The sequence below is a fragment of the Phalacrocorax carbo genome, chromosome Z, assembly GCF_963921805.1.
Source record: "Phalacrocorax carbo chromosome Z, bPhaCar2.1, whole genome shotgun sequence".
Lineage (NCBI taxonomy): Eukaryota > Metazoa > Chordata > Aves > Suliformes > Phalacrocoracidae > Phalacrocorax > Phalacrocorax carbo.
The window spans coordinates 15,551,864-15,570,968 of NC_087548.1; the positions used below are offsets into that span (position 1 = coordinate 15,551,864).

The 19,105-nt window shown below is 39.4% G+C and overlaps 1 protein-coding gene and 1 long non-coding RNA gene across 8 annotated transcripts in view; one reads left to right on the plus strand and one right to left on the minus strand.

Annotated features, from left to right (window-relative positions):
• Positions 1 to 358: 358 nt before the first annotated feature.
• On the minus strand, positions 359 to 2,358 carry LOC135310615 (uncharacterized). The gene is made up of 2 exons (XR_010370685.1): positions 2,271 to 2,358; positions 359 to 1,973 (listed from the first exon to the last, which is right to left on the minus strand). It is a non-coding gene; the product is annotated as an uncharacterized LOC135310615 (long non-coding RNA).
• Positions 2,354 to 19,105, plus strand: part of NIPBL (NIPBL cohesin loading factor) — a 160,309-nt gene continuing 143,557 nt past the window's right edge. For all 7 annotated transcript variants that reach the window (XM_064438875.1, XM_064438876.1, XM_064438879.1 and 4 more), the window contains exon 1: positions 2,354 to 2,488. The gene's annotated coding sequence lies outside the window, so the exon portion shown is untranslated. The remainder of the gene's footprint in view (positions 2,489 to 19,105) is intronic.

Sequence of the window (19,105 nt, forward strand, 5' to 3'; positions counted from 1 at the left end):
ATTCTTTTAGTTGAATGGGATATTAAAAGCATAAAATGGTCCAATGACTTTGTCACAGGGAAGTTGTGACTGAAACAGTAGTCAAATAGGTGTTGTGTCTTACCATGGTGCTTGCACTGGCTAAATCATATCTGGCACTGGAACAGGAAAATTTCAGTGTTTGCATTTTATTTATACACTAAGTCACCAAGTAAGGAAAAAACCCTAAATTCACAGAAGGACTCGATCAGGATGAATTGGTAACAAAAAGTCGAATGAGGTAGTGTTGCTGGGCCAACTTTGCCATTTAGAATCACATTTTCCTGTGAATCTGTAGGTGTATGTGCTCACATACGTATGGGTGTGTGACCTCCAAACAGGTAGTCCATTAAACTTTATTACCAAGAGAAGATAAATATTTCCCCCCTTGAGTTACAGATTCACACTATACTAAATTAAGTGCAAAGACTTAGGAACACTCCATTTACTACTCCAGTTATTTCCCTTTATTTCAAATGGATAACCTTAAGGTATAAATGCATAAATTTAGGATTGGGATCTTCTCAATTAACTTGGAACAAAGGTATGCGACACGTTTTTATCAGAGCCCTGTTTACTCTGTCTCCACCAAACTCACGATTGCGTACTCATTAGATATTTGTGTTTCCAGTACTGAATTACTGTCCTCTCCAGTGCCGTCTTCATTTCTGTACCGTCACACAACACATACTATTTTGTAAAACAAACTTTGATTCATCCCACATTATTAATAGTTGTTTAAGCTCGAGAGAGGCATTTTAAATCTGTACTAAAGACAGAGCGTTATTCAAGAAATCCTAAGACTTGGAAAGATGCAAGTGCATTCGTGTAAGGTATGACCCCTTTGTGCAGTGTCCATCCAGAGCCGAATGGGTGTGTACGTCACAGGGTATTTACACCTGTGTCCAACTGTATCCTGAATTCGACAGGCAAGCAGGGTTTCCTCTAGGAAGCACAGGATTTTTGTCCAATTGCTGAGGAGCAAAACGAATTAAGCGACTACAAAAAAGCACAGTTAATTCGTCAGATATAAATGCTTCTTCACGACTGTCCTGTGCCGTCGTTATTCAGTGTTACCTGTGCGGAAGAACACCGGAAAATCTGCCGGACTAGGACATACATTCTCTGTCTCCAAACACTCCTTTACAACCCACAATTAAAATATTTCCAGTAAATCTGGTGGCGGCGGGGGGCGTCAGGCCCCAGCGGGGTACCCTTCACCTCACCCTCAGCATCCTCCCCCGTCCTCGTCCAGAAAGGCTGTTTTTAAGAGCCGCTCCAGTCCGGCACGTCCACCTGGCGCTCCCTCGCCCCGGCAACGCTTCCCGCATCGGGCCTTTCGGTTCCTGCGGCGCGGCCTCGCTGCACCCCGGGACTGCGTGAGCGGCACCGGCGCCTCCCGCCTGCGCTCGGCTTAAAGGCGCCCTTTCAGCTCTACCCCTGCCAGGCGGCGCTTTGCGGTCCGCCCCGCCATCCCGGAGGAAGACAAAAAATAAAACCCAAAAGGTGTGGGGTTTTTTTTTTTTCTTTTTTTTTTTTTTTCAACGGCCGGTTCTTCAGAAATTGCTGGCTGCCGTCCTCTCAACGCAGGCCTGAGCGTTAACTTCGGTCCCGTTCCGCACACCAGGAGGGGGGAAAAACAGAAAGAGAAACTCCGGCAGCAGGCGGAGGGGTGGGGAAGGGGAGAGACAGCCGGGCAGCGACGGCTCGGCCGTGCCCGCCACCAGCCCGGCCCGGCCCGGCCCAGCCCAGGCCAGGCCAGGCGGAGGGAGCCGCTCCAGCTGCGGCGGCGCTGGGCGGGGAGCGGCGGCGGCGGAAGCGGCGCTGGCGGAGCGAGGGAGCGATCGGGCGCGGAGGAGGCGGCGGCAGTGGCGGAGGGAAGGGGGAGGCTGTTGGTGTTTGGCGCCGGTGGAGGGAGTCATTCCTGCAGCTGCACTTCCGGTCGGCATTTTGTTCTGAGAGGGAGCGAGAGAGACACACACAGGATCCTTCCCCCTCCTCCTCCCCCACCCCCCCCCCCGCTCGGTACCGACTCACCGTGCCCCGGCTGCCCCCTCCCCCGCCCTCCCGCACCCGCACGCACGGAGGAAGGGAGCGGCGGCGGCCCCCGGGCAGCGCTTCCCCCTCCCCCGGCTGCCCCCCCGCCGCTCGGAGTGTCTCTCGGAACCGGTTCGGCGCGGCCCGGCCCGGCGCGGCCCGCGCTGATGTTGTGAAGCAGGCTCAGGGGGAAGGGATTTGTCTCGGCCGCTCACCCCCCGGCTCTACATGTTCGCTGCACTGAGGAGGAGACGGAAGAGGAGCCAGCCCCCCTCCCGGCCCGGATTATTGTTGTTATATTATCTCCCCTCCTCCTCCTGCTCCGCGGCGGCGGCGGCCCAGCGGCGGCGGCGGCTCCTCTGAGGAGGGAGGGGGGCGGATTTCTCTCCCTCTCTCTCGGATTCTCGTTGGATTCAGACGCCGATTTGCTCAGGTAATCCCCCTCCTCGTCTCCCCTTCCCCTCCCTGCCCTCTCCAGCAGCGGGCCGGGCCTCCCAGCCCCGGCGGCCCGGCGCTGCCGGGAGCGGAGGGGATTAGCTGTTATCCGGGGTAGAGGGGAGTCAGTGGCAACCGGAGGTGTTTATTTCGCAGCCCCCCTTCCTGCTCGCTCGGGTTTGGCGGAGGAGATTCGTTCCTCCCGGGCTGCCGGGAGGCCCAGGCCCGGTGGAGAGCGCAGGCCCGCCGGCCAGCGCCTTTACTCCAGCTCGGGGATTAGAAAGGCGAAGCGGCTTCTCGGTGACAGGCCTCAACCCGGAGAGGAGCAGGAGGAGGAGGAAACAATGCAATTAGCCGCAAATGTGCGCTCATCCTTTGCCATATTTACAACTTCAGCAGGCGAGGAAGGAAGGTCCCGGCGCAGACAGCCCTCTGAAGTGAGGAAGGAGTAAGTGTAGGAATAGGGGAAGAGAGACAATGTAAATACCCAGGAACAAAATTACCACCTCTCTTCGCGATCGCCTTCTCCTTCCAAGCAGCTGCCTCCAGAACGTTCAAAAGTTCGAATGCATACGGATTTATAACGTCCAGAGGTTTGATCTCTAAATAGTATAGCGATTGATCAGCGTGTTAATCACATAGTATATTTATAGCATTAAACTAGCGCTCGTGGGATGATTGACACAACACGGACACCTGCAGACCCAGGAAATACAGATAGGCAAGCATATTGTATCAGGTAATCCACACAATCTCAGTGTCCGTGGGCCGTATACATTACAGGAATGTATACTAAATTCAGAAGAAATACTATTTTATGCTTCTAAAGAACAGAAAAAGGGAGAGGGATCATATGGGAAGTGCTGCATTTGTGACATTTAAGGGACAAAGGTGAAGATGAGATCCTACCACAAAGTACTTGAGAGCCAAACGTAAATTTGGTAAAGTGAAAAGTGAGGAATGCTTAAAAAGTGTCGTCCTTTCTGGTCAGGCCATATCACTTTGGGATCCTGAGGCTGTTATTGGCTGTTTGTGCCCATGATGTTTGAATATGTAATTAGGTGTCATTTTAACAGGTCAAATGTGTTTTGTAAATGACTGTTGATTAAGTGTCAGGTCTTTATAAATGAGTGATAGCTAATTTACAGTAAAGTAAATCTCAGCTTTATGTGTGGTAGAGTTGAAAGTGTTACTAAAAATTGGGGTAGATCTAAAGCAGACACCTTGCGAACTAGTAAACACACTTATACAGAAATTACATAATTGAGGGAAATTTTAAGATACAAAGTTTAATCTTTCATATGAAAAGGAAATTTGTAAATGGCAAGCAAGTATCAACATTACATAATTTGTTTTTCAGCAGGTTTTTTAGTTGTTCTGGCAGATCTGTTGTAATAATAAGGGGTTAATGTGTCTGATAGAGTAACTTTCTGATGTATTGTGTTTAGAGTCTTACAATAAAACTGTGCTATCGACCCTCTGAGTGCCCTGATACATGTGTAAAAGGGTGAAGTTAATATAGCTGTCACGTAGAAGGCGTGTTTTTAATGCTGTAAATCCGTGTAGTAGTCAGTAGCGTGTCCGTGATTTGTATTGGTCAGGGAGCAGTTTGAATTTTAAAAAGCCTGAAGATCCTGCTGAGCCCCAATCCCGGCCTCCCTCCCTCCCACTAATCTCCCATTCCTGTCTTTGTGCTGCCTGGTCCTGTTAGACACTGTTTGCAACAGGGCCTCAGGCCTACGTGCGTGCAGACGAACCATTTACACTTCGAAAAAGCAGCTTTTTATTTTTAAACTTTGCGAATTGGAGGGGGAGCCACTAGTTGTCTCTGACTGTCCCTGTCTCTCTGCATAGCTGCAGGATTGCTGTTTTCTTTTGGTCGTAGCATGCGTAGAGGCCGAGCGTAACTCTGCTTTACAGGAAAGAAAGGACTGTGCAGAAGTAGTTGTAGTTCTTGGGTAGTTTTCGTGCTGAGGAAGCGACATTAGCTGTAGCGTTTCTTTTCGTTGTCTGTTTCAAACAGCTCTCGTTTTAACAAAAATTGGTTTGTTGAGCTAACAGCAGCTAACTTCTCCGACTTATTTTTCATTTAAGGAGGTTTGCTTTAAATATGCCAGATACGAGCAGGAAATGAGCTACTGTAGTTGTGTGGTTCCTGTCAAGTTTATCTTGCCAGGGTTGTGTTTACAGCACCTTTTTTTTTTTTAATCAGAAAGCATGCACTTTTCTAGTATGAAAAATAGGCGTATTTGAAAAGGGAAATTTAAGATGCTGTCTGTTTGTGATTTGTATTGAATGTTTTGGTTTTGTTCTTCTAAGCCATATGTAATTAATCCTGAATTAGTTGCTTTATCACAGTTTACTTAGTTGTAAATTTTTTTATCTCAGAAAAATATATTTAGCATACAGAAATATTTAATGTTGAAATGTATATAAGATGACTTATTTTTGGTTTAGATTGTATTTTTCAGAATATTTTGGGGTGGGGTGGGGTGTGAAGCAGGACTATGTCACTTTCATACTACTTTTCCCTAACGTTAAGAGTTTATCCTGGCCTACTAATTATCACAACAGCTGACTGCTTAAAGAGGATGTAGTTCTTTTATTCATGTTATAGAAATACAAAATTAATTATTCTCAAGATGTTCATTTTAACAATTAACTGAAAGAGAAAAATACTTTTTGTTATTTTTTATTTTGTATTTTTGACTACCATGTGCGTCCTGTGCACAGAATTTGTCTCCTGTGTACAGGTTTTATTTCTTTTTTTTCATCTTAACTTCTTAAATATTTTACCTGAAGTTATTCCAACAAAAAAATCTTTCCCTGAAGCCTTTTGCTCTCTTTTAAAGCTGTTTCTATACTTTTTAAAAATAAAGACATAGGAGCAGGCGTATCAGTAAAAGAATTTATTTTTTTACACTCAAAATGTTTATATTTTGATTTAAGAGAAAACAGGATCAGAGAAGCAAAATTATATCCCTAAAACCCTTTGCAGATCCCTATTCTATGTAAGAGTACAGGTACTCCTGTACAACCTTTTTGCATGTTTGAGGCTCCATGTATATTAATGTTCATGTGAGTCTTCTTGCAGAACCAAGGCAATAGATAGTAATTTCCTTGGGTTAGAACCACTTTTTTTCCCTTTTTTCCTTCTTTCTTTTTTTTTAATGATGATTAAGGCAATGCGGCCTTAATTCTAAATGTTTCATGTATATATTTCTCTATCATATAAATAAACTGCATTTTGAAGGATATTAGATGCAAAATACTTGAAGTTTTGAGCCAGGGATTGGTATAACAAGTTTGCTATTGTAAATTTCTGTCTGTTCAGTGGCAAGCATGATACTTTATGTGTATGTTATATTACAAAGTTTTAAAGTAATGATATTGAATTTATATTAATATTTCATAAATATTGCACACAAAAAAAAGTTAGTGGATAACTGCTGTAACTAGAAGCATATTATGTCTTTCTATTCTGAATATCTAGACCTAGGAAAGAAATTAAGTCTTCAAATTCAGAAATTTTTTCTTCCTAGAAATTTTTCTAGGGGAGTGTATAATGTTCATGAATATGCAGACACTTTGACAACAACTGTGGTCATACTTAATTGGAAAAACATGAGTAGTGATAGCTTTGATGTGTGGTAGGTATGAGGTGGGTCATCTGGTGTTTGGGTAGCTATTTAGTGTCACAAAATACATTACTAGAAATATTTAACATTTAAAAAACCAGTCATTTCAAATGATACTGCTTATTTTCAGTTTTGCTTTTCATACACCTTTACTAGAGGTAGTACATGTTAGGTTAGCTTCTGATATATGAATCATTGGCAGTAACAAACACTCAGTTGCACAGAGATACCTACAAGGAAATGCTTGAAAATGATGATACCTGTCTATTATTGCTAATAACCCGGAAGTCCTTCTGAAATGACAGTTGTTAAAGGCTTGTATTCTAAAAACCTTTGATATAATTCATCTCTATTTGTGGCTTTGTTTTCTCAGTGCTACAAGCATACTTTCTTAGTAGCTGGTCCTGACCCCAAAGTAGGTGTGAGAGAAGTGCTTTTTATTGACATCTGCAGCACCCCAGGAGTGAGGAAATTGTGTTTGAGGAGATTGTGCAGGACCTATGATTTGTGTCTCACTTCCTGTCCCTACTGTTCACCGTGGAAAATCTCACTAGCAAAAGGGAGGGGAAAAGGGGTTTTGGCCCAGTTGTGTGTAGAACATAAAAGGAATTCCAGTCAAATTGAATGTGATTGTTGATACTGTACTTGAAGGTGACTACTTGTTTTACACAAAGAACTTTAAAAAAACCATAAACATTGAAGAACATTTTCCATGCTAAATTCAGAAAAAAAATCTAGGAAATATAATTTTTATGGCCTTCAGTATTTGTATCAGTTGGTTTTAAGTGTGTTTTCCATTCAGAAATCTCAGAATTCTTTACATGGGTCAATATTTTAATTTTTCAGACTACTGCTGTGGTTTGAAGCACTTTGGTTTTTGTAGCAGTGGGTATATGTAAGCATGCAGTACCTTCTAGAGGAACAGTGTAAAAAAATGCTAGCTGCAAAGTAAGGGACCCGGATAAGGAAATAGCAGACCAAGGTTACAGAAACAAACAATCCAGCTCCCTTCTCCATACACTGGGCCTTTAACTACATTGTTGTAGTTAACCTACCTTGCATCCCCAGTTCAATGCCTTATACGGTGCATGGGAAATACCAGCTGACTGGTATACTTTTATAATGTAGTTTATGTATTTGTTTTTCTTCATCAGTGTGCAGGCTGCTGCCTTATTACCTGCTGTATACACCCAAAACTTTCATGAATGCTGAAGTGTTTTAATCTGTTAATTTGTAGGAATTATCTCAAAGTAAAAATCTGCATTTCACAAACATTAGAGAACTTTTTTTTGTACATCCATAAAATATTATGTCCATTTTACAGATGGAAGACTGAAACAGAGTCAAAATAGTGAGTTTGAAAGTGCTTATAAATCTTGCGTAGTGTGACATGCTTTATTCTTCAGATTTTTGGAGTTACTTTACAGCTTGTAGTAAGTTCATAATGTTGTTTTCTTTGACTTTATTTGTGGTTGTGAGTGCACTGCCTTTCAACATATTAAGTGGCTTGCCTGCAATATTGGAGACAGAGATTCAAAGTGTTACTCTTGTTAAAACTTCCAGCAGGAAGTAGGACTGAAGCATATCCTAATCACTGGTTATTGGCTGTTAGGGTAAAGCTCTGTCTCTTAAACCAAAAATTGTTGTAGTTGATGTAAACGGGCTGAATAGAGAAACCTCTGCAGCCTGGTGGTCAGACCATTTCATTGTGATGTCCATCTGTCTTTTAGCTGCTATATGTTATTGTTACGAAAGCAAGACCGTTCCAAGGTGTAGCAAGTGCATTCCTAGCCAGAACGTTGCTTTTGGGATGTAGGAAGTCCAGGTCCAAATGCCTAATCTCTTTCGGCAGACAAGTTCTTGAACTTTTTTCTCCTGATATGGCTTTTTACATCATATGCTCTAGGCCAGGCCCAGAGGCCGTGAGGATATTATGGAACAGGTAGAATAAGTAGTGCTCGGTCTTTTCTTTTTTCCTTTTTTTTTCTTTCTGTCTTTACTTATGATGAAAGTTTTCTGTGAAAATAAGTTTGGTGTGTTTTTTGAAGTGTTGGGGGGGGTTTTGTTTTTGTTTTGGGGTGTGTGTGGTTTTTCTGTGTTTGTTTTTTTTTTTTTTAAAGAGGAGTTTATTTTTATAAATGGCAGCTTCCAGCAAAAGATCTCTTAGATGGGAAACTGTTTTTAATCAATCAGCTTTATTAACTATGGTTTATTCAAATTCCATAGTAAAAAAGTGTAATGTCCCACAGCAGGAACGTCCTTTTACTCTGTAACTCTGATTTGTTCTGTGAGATGTGCCATATATGAGGCAGAGATCCTGTGAATAACAAAAAGCGGTATATGATAATTTCATGAATGACTATCATAATGCACAAAGGACTAAACTGAAGTTGTAAGCAACCATAATTCTGACATTTCTTAATACTTTAATGCTTGGTTTTATAGTATTAACCTTTTCCCTCTTTTTTTCTTTTTAATAAAATGTAATTTATCAAGCTCCTTGAATGTAAATATGTGTCTGTGATAGTGCAACCCCTATCTCATGTTTGAGCTAACAGTCTCTCCTCTGTGTTGACTCAGAAAGGATGAGGTTACAAATACGTTGTCTCTGAAATATTATTTTTAATCGTTAGGTTTTCATACAGACTGTCCCCCTTTCTTGCATGCTGTTTTCTATTCAGATATGTTTCTTCCCTTTTTTCTTCAGATATGCTTGCTGGATATTAAGGATGGGAAATAAAATTTACAGAGTCCTTATCAAATGCTACGCACAGCAGCTACTTTAGTGCCTATAGAAAAAAAACCTGGAACCTACTTTTTGTAGTCTAAAAGCTGGGAAAACTTTGGTAAGACTCGAGTAAGACTGCAGTGAGAACTCATGGGGAGTGCTTTGTGGAGATCCAAGATCAGTTCAACTTCGATTTCTCTCCCCCCTCCCCCCCCCCAAGAAAATTAAAAATCTGCCTGGTTTGTTTGTTAAAGTTCTAGTTCAAGCTAAGGAGATACAATTGCTTTTTACTATGTGGATGCTAGGTTTTCCTTTTTTCTTTTCTTTTTTTTTTTTTTTTCCTTTTTTAAATAATGGGAAATCAACGTTATCCTACTAGCATGCTAGTTTCACACTACATTGAGAGTGAATACCACACTGGCAGTTCCCTTAAACACAGGTTGAGGCATAGTCTGTAACATAGAAAAACTTCAGTGTATCCTATTAAAATTTGGCACTTACAACAAATTGAAACATTGTTTAACAGAGTTACCAGTTGACTTTAAGAATGCGTGTTAATCCCTGCTTGTCTTGTTATAGGTAGTTACTCCTCTCAGTTTCCTGATAGTGTTTAAAGGTGCTGATTTTACCTCTGAGTTTGCTAAACTTCAGTAATCTGGGCTGAAATCTTCCATGCTGAGTGACTGCTCGTTATTAACTGATTCTTTTAATAAAGCTTAAAGCCAAAGTAGTTCACTGGCTCCTAAGGGTCATGATAGAAAAAAAAATGTTTAAAAATTGTTTCTGACCTTTTCTCCAAGTAATTGGAACACCCCAGTTCTTTGGGAAAGGAATTTAAAATTTGAGAGTTAGGTGACTTTTTGCATTAGGGGTGTGCATTTTGTTGCCATTTGAAAGTGTTTCCAAAAACTGGACTGACTGACTTCTCTGATTGTAGGCATTAATGTTGAAAAACTTTGTATAAACAACAGGACTTTCCTGATAAGTACAGTTCTAAGCAGTGAGATGCAGTACAGACTCTTAGTTTTCTGGTGTCCATTCCCTGCTTATCCACAGTGCTGATTCATTTGAATGTGGAAAAGACATGAACTGAGGTTGCAGGTGACTGGAAGGGTGAACACATGGAGGAGAAGTGCTGGACTGGAACCAGATTTATACAGGATGGGGAAGGAATGGGAGTTTGAAGGGCAGGAGTTGGGAGGAGGGTAGGACCTTGGTGGTCCTAAGGAAGTCATGACTGAACTGTGAGGGCTGGATAAAGGAGCTGGAGGGACAGATACAAATGTCCTTAGTAAAGATACAGGAAGAGCTGTGAAACAGCCATAGCAAGAATCCAAGATAGAAGGGTGCTTTGGAATTGGGTGTACGGTTAAGGGAAGCAGTTCAGGGATGGGAATGGGTGGTAATATGTACTGAGAGAGGCCAGAGAGGGGAAGAACAAATTGCCTGAGAAGCCAGAAGTACAAAACAAGGATTGGCTGGGCAAAGAAGCATTATTTCACACACAGGAATTCATTGTTTGAATTGTCTTTTTTTTTTTTTAAGCTGAGGAAATCACATACTAAAAAAAAAAGCTCAGAAATACGGAGTACTTCTTTTAAGAGCAAATGATAGGGAATGCTGTAGTTCAGATTACCTGTGTAGTCTGCATTTGGCATCTTTGTGAATGCATTTGGTAGTCCTTAAGTCTGCATTTTTTCTTACAACAGGATGCTTATTTCACTGACTATGTGGAATGAATATAGCCTCCTTAATGGAGTGGGTTGATTGGTTGGTTGTTTTGTTTTGTTTTTAAAACAGAACATGTTATATTAACATCTTCTATGATTGGCCTTAGATATTGTTGATTCTGCCTTAAGAAAAAGGAATAGACTCTTGAGATAATCATAAAAAACAGGAACTGGAAACTAAGTATTTTGATTTTTCTGTGGTGTTCAATGCATAGTCCTTAATCACTTCACATCATTAAGCCCTGCTGCAGAGATAGAATTCTCAATTTCCTCACAGGCTTTTCTGTGACATGTATTGTAATATTGGAATGCTTCACAAATAGTTCTTTTTTAAAATGTTTTTGAGGAGAGTATGCAATCATGCTAGTTGGGAGCTGAGGTGCAAAAGTTGGTCTCTATAACATTGGAAGTCTAACTGGAGCAACTGTAGAACCTGACTTTTAAGTTAACTTGATTTTTGTGACATGTGTGATAATATCAGAACAGATTTTGTTAATTTGGGTTACAAATATGACTAATCAGTGCTTGAGATTAGGTTTTAGAGCATACAAGAAAAAAGGAACACAGAAATATTTATCGTTAGTAATAGAATGAGATTCCCAAGAGGCATTTTTCTGTTTCCTGCTGTCTGATCTGCAGCCTTTTTCCCTTCATACTTCTCTTTCATTTTTACTTGCAATCGGAGACTCATGTATACAACAGACTGTACAGCCTTATGAATAGCCTATGATTCATTTCCAGAGCAGATCCCTCCTGTAAACTGAATGAAGATTGGGCCCAGGGATGGGAGGGGAATGCTACACAATTACATAATCCAAGGACTGTGTCAGAATTCTTGAGCGCAAGGGGCATTTATTAACTTCTGGTTGACTTTGCAAATGTGATCTTTCAGCCTGGGGGTGTGGGATTTCCTGGTAGAAGTCTAGAAAGCTTTGAGTTGATACACAGAAAAAGTAATGTTTGAGTATTTATTGATGTCAGCTTTTCTGTATTGAGTGTTCTGTTTTAGATGTTTTTTTGAAGTCAGTCTTCAACATTTTTAATGGTACGGATTTTAACATACGGAAATGCAATTACTGTATCTTTTTAAGCATTGTCTTGTAAACCAGCTGTCACAGTGCAGTAAGTAAAATTTTTAATGTTGAGTTCTTCATGATAAAAAGGAATTGGAGTGAGATCAAAAAGGGACTTTGTTGTTGTGATACTGCTGCTGAACAGGTCAGCCCTTGAGTGTCAGTCAAAAGTTTGAGATGTATGAGCATGCAGAATGGAACTCATAACTCCTGTGGTGCTGAGTAAGGGATCCATATTGGTTAGTCAATAGAAAACAGTGGAGAGATTTTTATCTCCTGAGAGTTTAAATAAATTTATTGGATAATCAAATTCTCTCTTTCGGGCTTTTTCCATTCTAACTAATTTTCTTTGCACTGTGAGGTAGTACTCATTCGACAAACGGAGGAGGGAATGGTCGCTACCCCATAAAATCTTAGAGCCAGTCAAAGACTCTAAAGGATACTGACAAATGCATGTCTGAACCTCCTGCTGCTGAGGAGGGTTTTAGAATCTGTGTGTCTGATATCCTGAGCAACTGCTCTTCCTCTGTCCTGTTGAGATTTTGAGCGAAGGGGTGGAGGTGGTGGCTAGTATGCGGTGTGAAGCAATCTGTTTTGTGTGTTGGGCATGTTCAAAGCGTGTGTATGACTGGACTCTCCTACTCTGAAGATCTTGTCCAGGCTTAGGTGTAAAACAGGTGTTGAGCTGCTTAGTTCTGCAAAAATAGTGGCAGTTCTGACATGTACTGAAGCAAAGCTGTGGGTGAACTTCTCTGCTGATAATTTAGGTGTCTAATGGCTGAGAGAGTTGTAGGAACACACTGTGCACTCTAGGGTCACTATTATAAAAGATTATTTAGAGTTACAGGTCTGCATATTTACTCACTGGAGAAACTCCCTCTGGTTCTGTCTAGCATGATGTAAAGTTTAGTCATGTTATTTACAGAAATAATTTATTTTTACCATAGAAATATCATTAAAATATTTGAGGAGTTGCAATAGAAAATGGTATGGTTTAAAAGTGTTTTGTCCATAATTCTCTAAATATCATGACATGAACAAGCCCTCATAAAGTAAAGGAAGGTAAACATTCTCAGTTTTCACATGACACAGTAATCCTAGCCTGCAACCTGGAGAAAGAATAATAAAAGCTACTTATTTAATTTAGTGCCATGTTAAATGATTGTATTGAATTCGTAGACTTCAGAATAGGATTTCTCTCTTTTTCTGTAACTGTTTATGTTTATTCCTGGCAAATTCTTTTTCCAGGTTCAAAGTAGACCTATGATGTCATGGGATTAAGTGAATTCTTAATCACATCTTGATAAATAATTAGCCAGCGTAGTCTTATAAAAAACTCTCTAGAAGGACTATTGAGGATTCAACATAACTTAAGTCCTGATAATTTGAAGTTATTGCGTGCTCAGCTACAGTGAATGTTCAGTTGTGTACATGTAGCCTGTGGCAATTGCACGTGACTTGATTTATTTTAACCCTGTTTCACTGCTGGCTAAGGTTGAATTAGTTTGCATTTTTCATGGGCTAAGTGTATATGCACAATTATTGAAAGTCAGTACACAGTAACTTGAGAGCCTGGGCTAAGCAACTTGCCCAAATGTGGCTGACACTCCATGCAACCCTGTGTTTTCTGGGAGAAAACAGTATTTAAAACTGTTGAACATCTACTTGCATGTAATTACTGATACAGGTGTAAATTTGAACAAATGTTTTGGGAAGGACATTAAAATTGAGTGAAATATCTCATTGTATAATACACTCATTTTGAAATCCTGTTAGAAGATGCCTTAAAGCTTGTTATAGGTATAAGCAGATAACTATTTTAAAGAAGAACAGAAAAACCTTGTCAGTTTTATGATGATGAGGCTTACATGCTTATGCTATTTTGTAATGAAAAACAAATAAAAATTAGAAGATAGACCTACTCTAGTTTTAAGGTGACCCTATAGAAATAGCATCAGTTACCAAAGACATTAAATTGCTGTAGAGAATTTAGAGGTTTTATTAGTAAAATGACATTCACCTTGATAGAAATAATTCAGTTTAGTTTAACATGGATTATTACGATGAATAAATATCCTGCAAATCAAGTTACACACAGGTTCATTAATGGGCTCATGTGTCAAGTAATGCTTTAAAATTAGACTTCTCCAAATTGGTTGCCTTCAGTGCGTTTATACAGGTATAATTACTTTAAATTGATAGATACCAACATATTTCCTTCCTGAAATAAGATAGAATTTCAGTTGGGCTTTAGATAGCTTAGTCCCTAAACATTAGTGTATTCAAATACAATAGAATATTTATTCACTGAACTCAATGGCTACAGTAGTAAATAGTCTTGCTGCACAGAAGACTATTTAAGAAGCATTTTTGTTTTTCTTTAAATAATTTGTAATCATTTTGTAGATTAGATTTACCCCATTAAAACCAGCAGTAGCTTTAATGGTTCTGTCTTAGTTACTTAGTATTGTTCTGTGGTTAATTTGGGTTTTGTCATAATCATTGTTAAGCATTTGATGAATCTTTGTAAGTTAAAGGTGTTTGTATTTTGGGGAGATGGGGTGGGTGTGGGTTGTGGCCTGGAGTGCTGATCGCTAAAATGTAGTGGTGGGGTCCCACTTGTTGGGATTTCTTTGCAATCACTCTCTGAACTCTGAACATAGTTTAATAAGTTCATCGCTCACGGAGCTTACTAACATACTCATTGGGGTATGTTATAATGTAGATTAATTATCTTCAGATAACTTGAAAGATTCTTTTGTAATCACCTGTGTAAAAGGCTTATATTTGTGATTGGGTGATAACTTGGACATTTGTCCACTGAAAAGCACACAGTCATGTTTGAAAATTTGCCTTAATATCTTACAGAAATAAGAAATACCTACTTGACAGCCAGTGTCTTAGAAAATCTAGAATAGGATGTTGTGAGAAAACAGTGGGAATAATTAGCAGTGGAGGGAGCTCAAGTTCCTTGTAATATGAAACTGGAAAACACAAATGTAAATGAATATTGAATTATGTGAGATAGCAGTTCAGTACTGTATAGAATACTACTGTCAGTATAAATTCATGTCTCAGATACAAATATTATCATGTGTGCCAAAGCATGCAGACAATAATGTCAAACATGTGGCCTGGGAAGGCCACTTGTGGTTCTGCAAGCTCTAATTTATGGTCTCCCATGGCAACTGTTAAAGAGAAAAACGGATTATGAATTGAGATGTGCCACTGGATCATGTCCTGTGAGTTCAATGTGAAGAGTTCAAGTTATTTTTTTGCAGAGGTAAACAGCCTGTTGCTACAGGAACAGATCTTTTCCTTGTTGCTGCTACTTAGTTGCTCTCCTCTCAGATGCATGCTTTATCACAGAGGTTGATGGTAAGTTAGCATTTACCCTCCTGGACAGCAGAGCAGAAGCTCAGTTGTTTGACGGCCTGGACGAAAGCTAGCAAAGGTCAGTGTCCCTACCTGCATAGGTGCCTCGGCATCTGATGTAAAAAGGGAAGACGGAGAACTATCTACTCCTTATTGCTACTTCAGTATATATATCAAATGATGCAAATTTAAGGTAGTTGAGGTCTTGATCCATTTCAGCTGCTTCTGGTTTCTGTTCAAATGGAGTGTGACTAGAACTAGAAGGGTATCATGCTTCATTTCTAATGCTTCTGTATTGCCAGAATATTCCCATAAAGATGTGTAGCCTCTGGGTCTCCTTTGTGCTAAAGTAATTTCTAGTTTGGAAAAAAGGCAAACCAATTCTATTCCTTCTACAGTAGGAAAACTGCAGAGAACTGAGCATCTTCTCCAAAACGAGCCTGTAACTTGTGAAATAATGTTACTATTTCACATGAGAAAGATCAAGCTACCTCTCTAAAAGGTGGGTGTTATCACCTGTATCTCAGGGAATACTGCAAAGATCAGTTTTAGTTTTCCCTCAAAGGTACTGTGCTACAAATCTATATTTATAGCAGTGCTGTGGTTTACGTCTTACTCTGTACATACTTATTTTCATTTATCAGTGAATTATGGTAGGCAAATGGCTGTAACAGTATTTTTCTGATAACAGGGTGACCTTAAATGCATAGCACGCTTATTTTAGAAATGTTTTTAAATGTTTAGTTTTTAAGTAATTAAAAGATGCCGTTGTGATAATCCGATTTCATTGGTGTTTTTGTTTTTTCAACATTGGTACTTTCTGGCCCTTCAAATATGATTACCCACATTTTAAAACTGCAAATTGTTCAACAAGTTACGAAAATAAAGTGCTCGGCATGCAATTGTGTAAATTCTATTAAAAATTAAGCATTGATGAGTAATCCAGTCTTCAGTTTATTTATTAATTTATCTGCATGGTCAGTTGTGATTGTTCATGTATCTGTAGCATATGGGCTACAGTTTACCTCTGCCTTAGCAACAGCCAGGACAATAGCGCTCTCTGAATTCTGTAGTAGAAAGCTTTGTATTAAAGCCTCAGAGAAACTGAGGGCTATAACTAGCCCTTTCTTCCGCAGTTGTAAGTTTTAGATCCTTAAGAAAAGAAGATGGTTGTCATTTGGAGTAAGTGTCTGGAGAATAAAGTACATAGAAAATACGCAGAACAGGCAGGCAGGGATGGAAGGATTTAGTGTGGATTGCCTTGGCATGATCCTGTGAAGGCTTCATGGAGGAGTTCTTGGGCCTTCTCCATATGCCATAACATAGTCAGCTTGGCAGTTCAGTCAGTAACTTGAACTGTGTCCCTGGCCTGAGACGTTATTTTAGCATGTCAGCTTAGAATTCAGGGATGTATTTATAAGATACACGTGGATTTCTATTTAATCAATAAAATGATATCTGCAACTCACAGAAATAAAGTTCACAAATGGGAAGAGGAAATTTTTGCTGTCTCAGTCATTAATTGATAACCAGCTTCCTCATACACACAAATACAAGGTGTGACTTACTTATATAAATAAAGAAAAAATATTTGTCAAATATTAATGAATACAGAAGTAGTAATAGTACACTTATGCTGAGATTTTACCAGTCACTTCTTTCAAGAAGTAGTTTTAAGAGCACATTTTTCTTTTACTATGTAGTTCTTTTTGCTGTGTTTATTATGTGTCATCCTCATTATCTCCTTGCTTTTGTAATTGAGAGCTTGTATATTCTAACTACATCACATATACTTTCTGGAAAGGCCACATGAGTACTTCAGAAACAGGCTTAACTAATCCAAAACAAGCCGCTCCCATACTGAGACTTAGATTTCTGCATTTCTTTGATGTTAGTTTAAACATCCAACTTTTAAAAAAAGTGTAATCCTTTTCCATTAGTAAAGGTTTGCTCATCTCTCCTCCTTCCCACCCTCCCCCCAATATTGAAATTGGCTGTTGAATCACTAACTCTCTTAAGCCAGTGAAGAAGTCACATAATGAAAGACCACTTTGGGGCTGGGGGACATACAAATATTTCTCGTCCTGTTTGACTTTGGAACACTGACACTGAGGAGGTTGGTTGGGTGGAGCATGAATGAGGCTGTCTTTCTGCGGTTTGTATGATATAACGAATTAACAAATGAGAGCTTTGCAAGCGTGTGATGTGAACAAGATGGAAAGGCTTTGGTCCCTTTCTTACCTTGCCAAATATGAACAGACAGATTTTGGCTTGGGTGAGTTGGGTAGGTTTGTGGGAGCCAACTTGATTTCTGAGGGGACATGTGTGTTGATTTGCAATAAATTTATCATTTGTTTTACAGTATTGCAGTGTTTGATTAAAAGTAATTACAAATGGTTTAGGAATACAGACTTTTAAAGTTCACTACTGAAATAGGTCCTGAGAAATGTTACGGTCCATTGCAAGATGTTAACAACTTACAGATTTTAGTATACTAGAACAGATAACTCTGCATGGATTTTTTTTTTTTAAACACTTCTTATTTCCTTGGCTTATGGGGAAATATGAATTAGCATCTATGAATATGTTGTCTTTTTTGCTTGCTTGTATTTAGTTTTGGCAATAATGTGAACTAGTGTGAACTTTCTCCCTGTATGGTATGCGGTACAGTTTTCATTGACACTCCAAAGCAAAATGAAAACAATGTATGGTGTCTCTGATCAAATTTCTGGAAAAGTTATGCCAGTAAAAATACTTATATTGACATTTTGAAAACAACATAGTGCTGTTTGTGGGGAAAAAAAATCAAAGTGTACTAGACCTGCAATTAGAATGTAATTGAAATGTTTTATTTTAGAAATAGTGTGATGATATAAAGCTGAAACACCTTAGTTCTGTTGATTTAAAGTAAAGTTGATTTAAATGGAAGCATTTTCTAAGTCACTTTGACAATTGATAGTTTTCAGTGAAACTTTCTAATTTTAAAAATTCTCGGTTTAATGGACAGCTGTCTGGGAGAGAGGATCTGCATAAATCCTTTCTCTCTAGCCATTAATGATGGGGGAAGTGGGATTTTCACCAGCGTCTCTTCCCTGAACTTTATTTTTAGGGGTTTTATATGCTATGTAATCTGAGTAATGTTCTTAAACCTCTGGCTATCAAATGATTTCTCTTTTTGTTCATGTATAAGATAGTAGCTATGAGATATCTTCCAGATCTTGCATGCGCTTCTTGCTGTTCCTGTTATTTTCTAGATCCTATCACAGTCTACTTCAGAGAGCCTTAGACAGCTTTGATCTCATGGATTATTTTAAATTTTGCTCAGTAGGCAGGTTTACTAAGAGGTTACACGAGGTGGCTCGGACTTCGGAGGAGGTTCAGTTATCTTGGTGCTAATGTGATCTTATTTATATACCTTCTGCAAACAAAAATTCTCTGTTTACCAGATGGGAATTTAGAAAATGCAAGATGCAGAGGGTGAAGGTTTCTATAGTTCAGTTTGTCACTTCTCATCCATAACTATATCTACTGTGCTTTTTTTGTCAGGTTCATATGACTGGACAGTGGTCACATGGTTTTACAGCTTCCCATCTTCAAGACTGCTACATGTAAATCACCTTAAGTTTAAAAAGCCACTGTATGTGCAGTGATTATATCAATGCCAGCTAGGGAAATATGGTAGTCAATGAAGTATAACTTTCATAGCTGATTTTTCTGACTTCTTGTACTATAAAATTGGCAGTTTAGTTATACAAGTCTGACAGTATAATACTTGGGGAGCATAAAGACCATTAATACAAGCTTTTGTGGATGTTATTTGCATTAATTAAGTTAGTATCTCTCTTCAGAGTATCAGAGCTTATTAGGAGTGATCATGCTTAGTCAGTTCACACCCTATCCTAAATTATTGAATAGTTACTTTGTTTAATCAGTTTGTTTGCCTGAACAGTAGTACTTTCTCCACAATGGGTAGAGCAGGAGTTTTGAAAGTTATTAAAAATAAACTAGTTTATTAAACTAGTTTATTCAAAAGTGTTGAGTTGTAATGAGAAATAGTGCATATACAGGGCC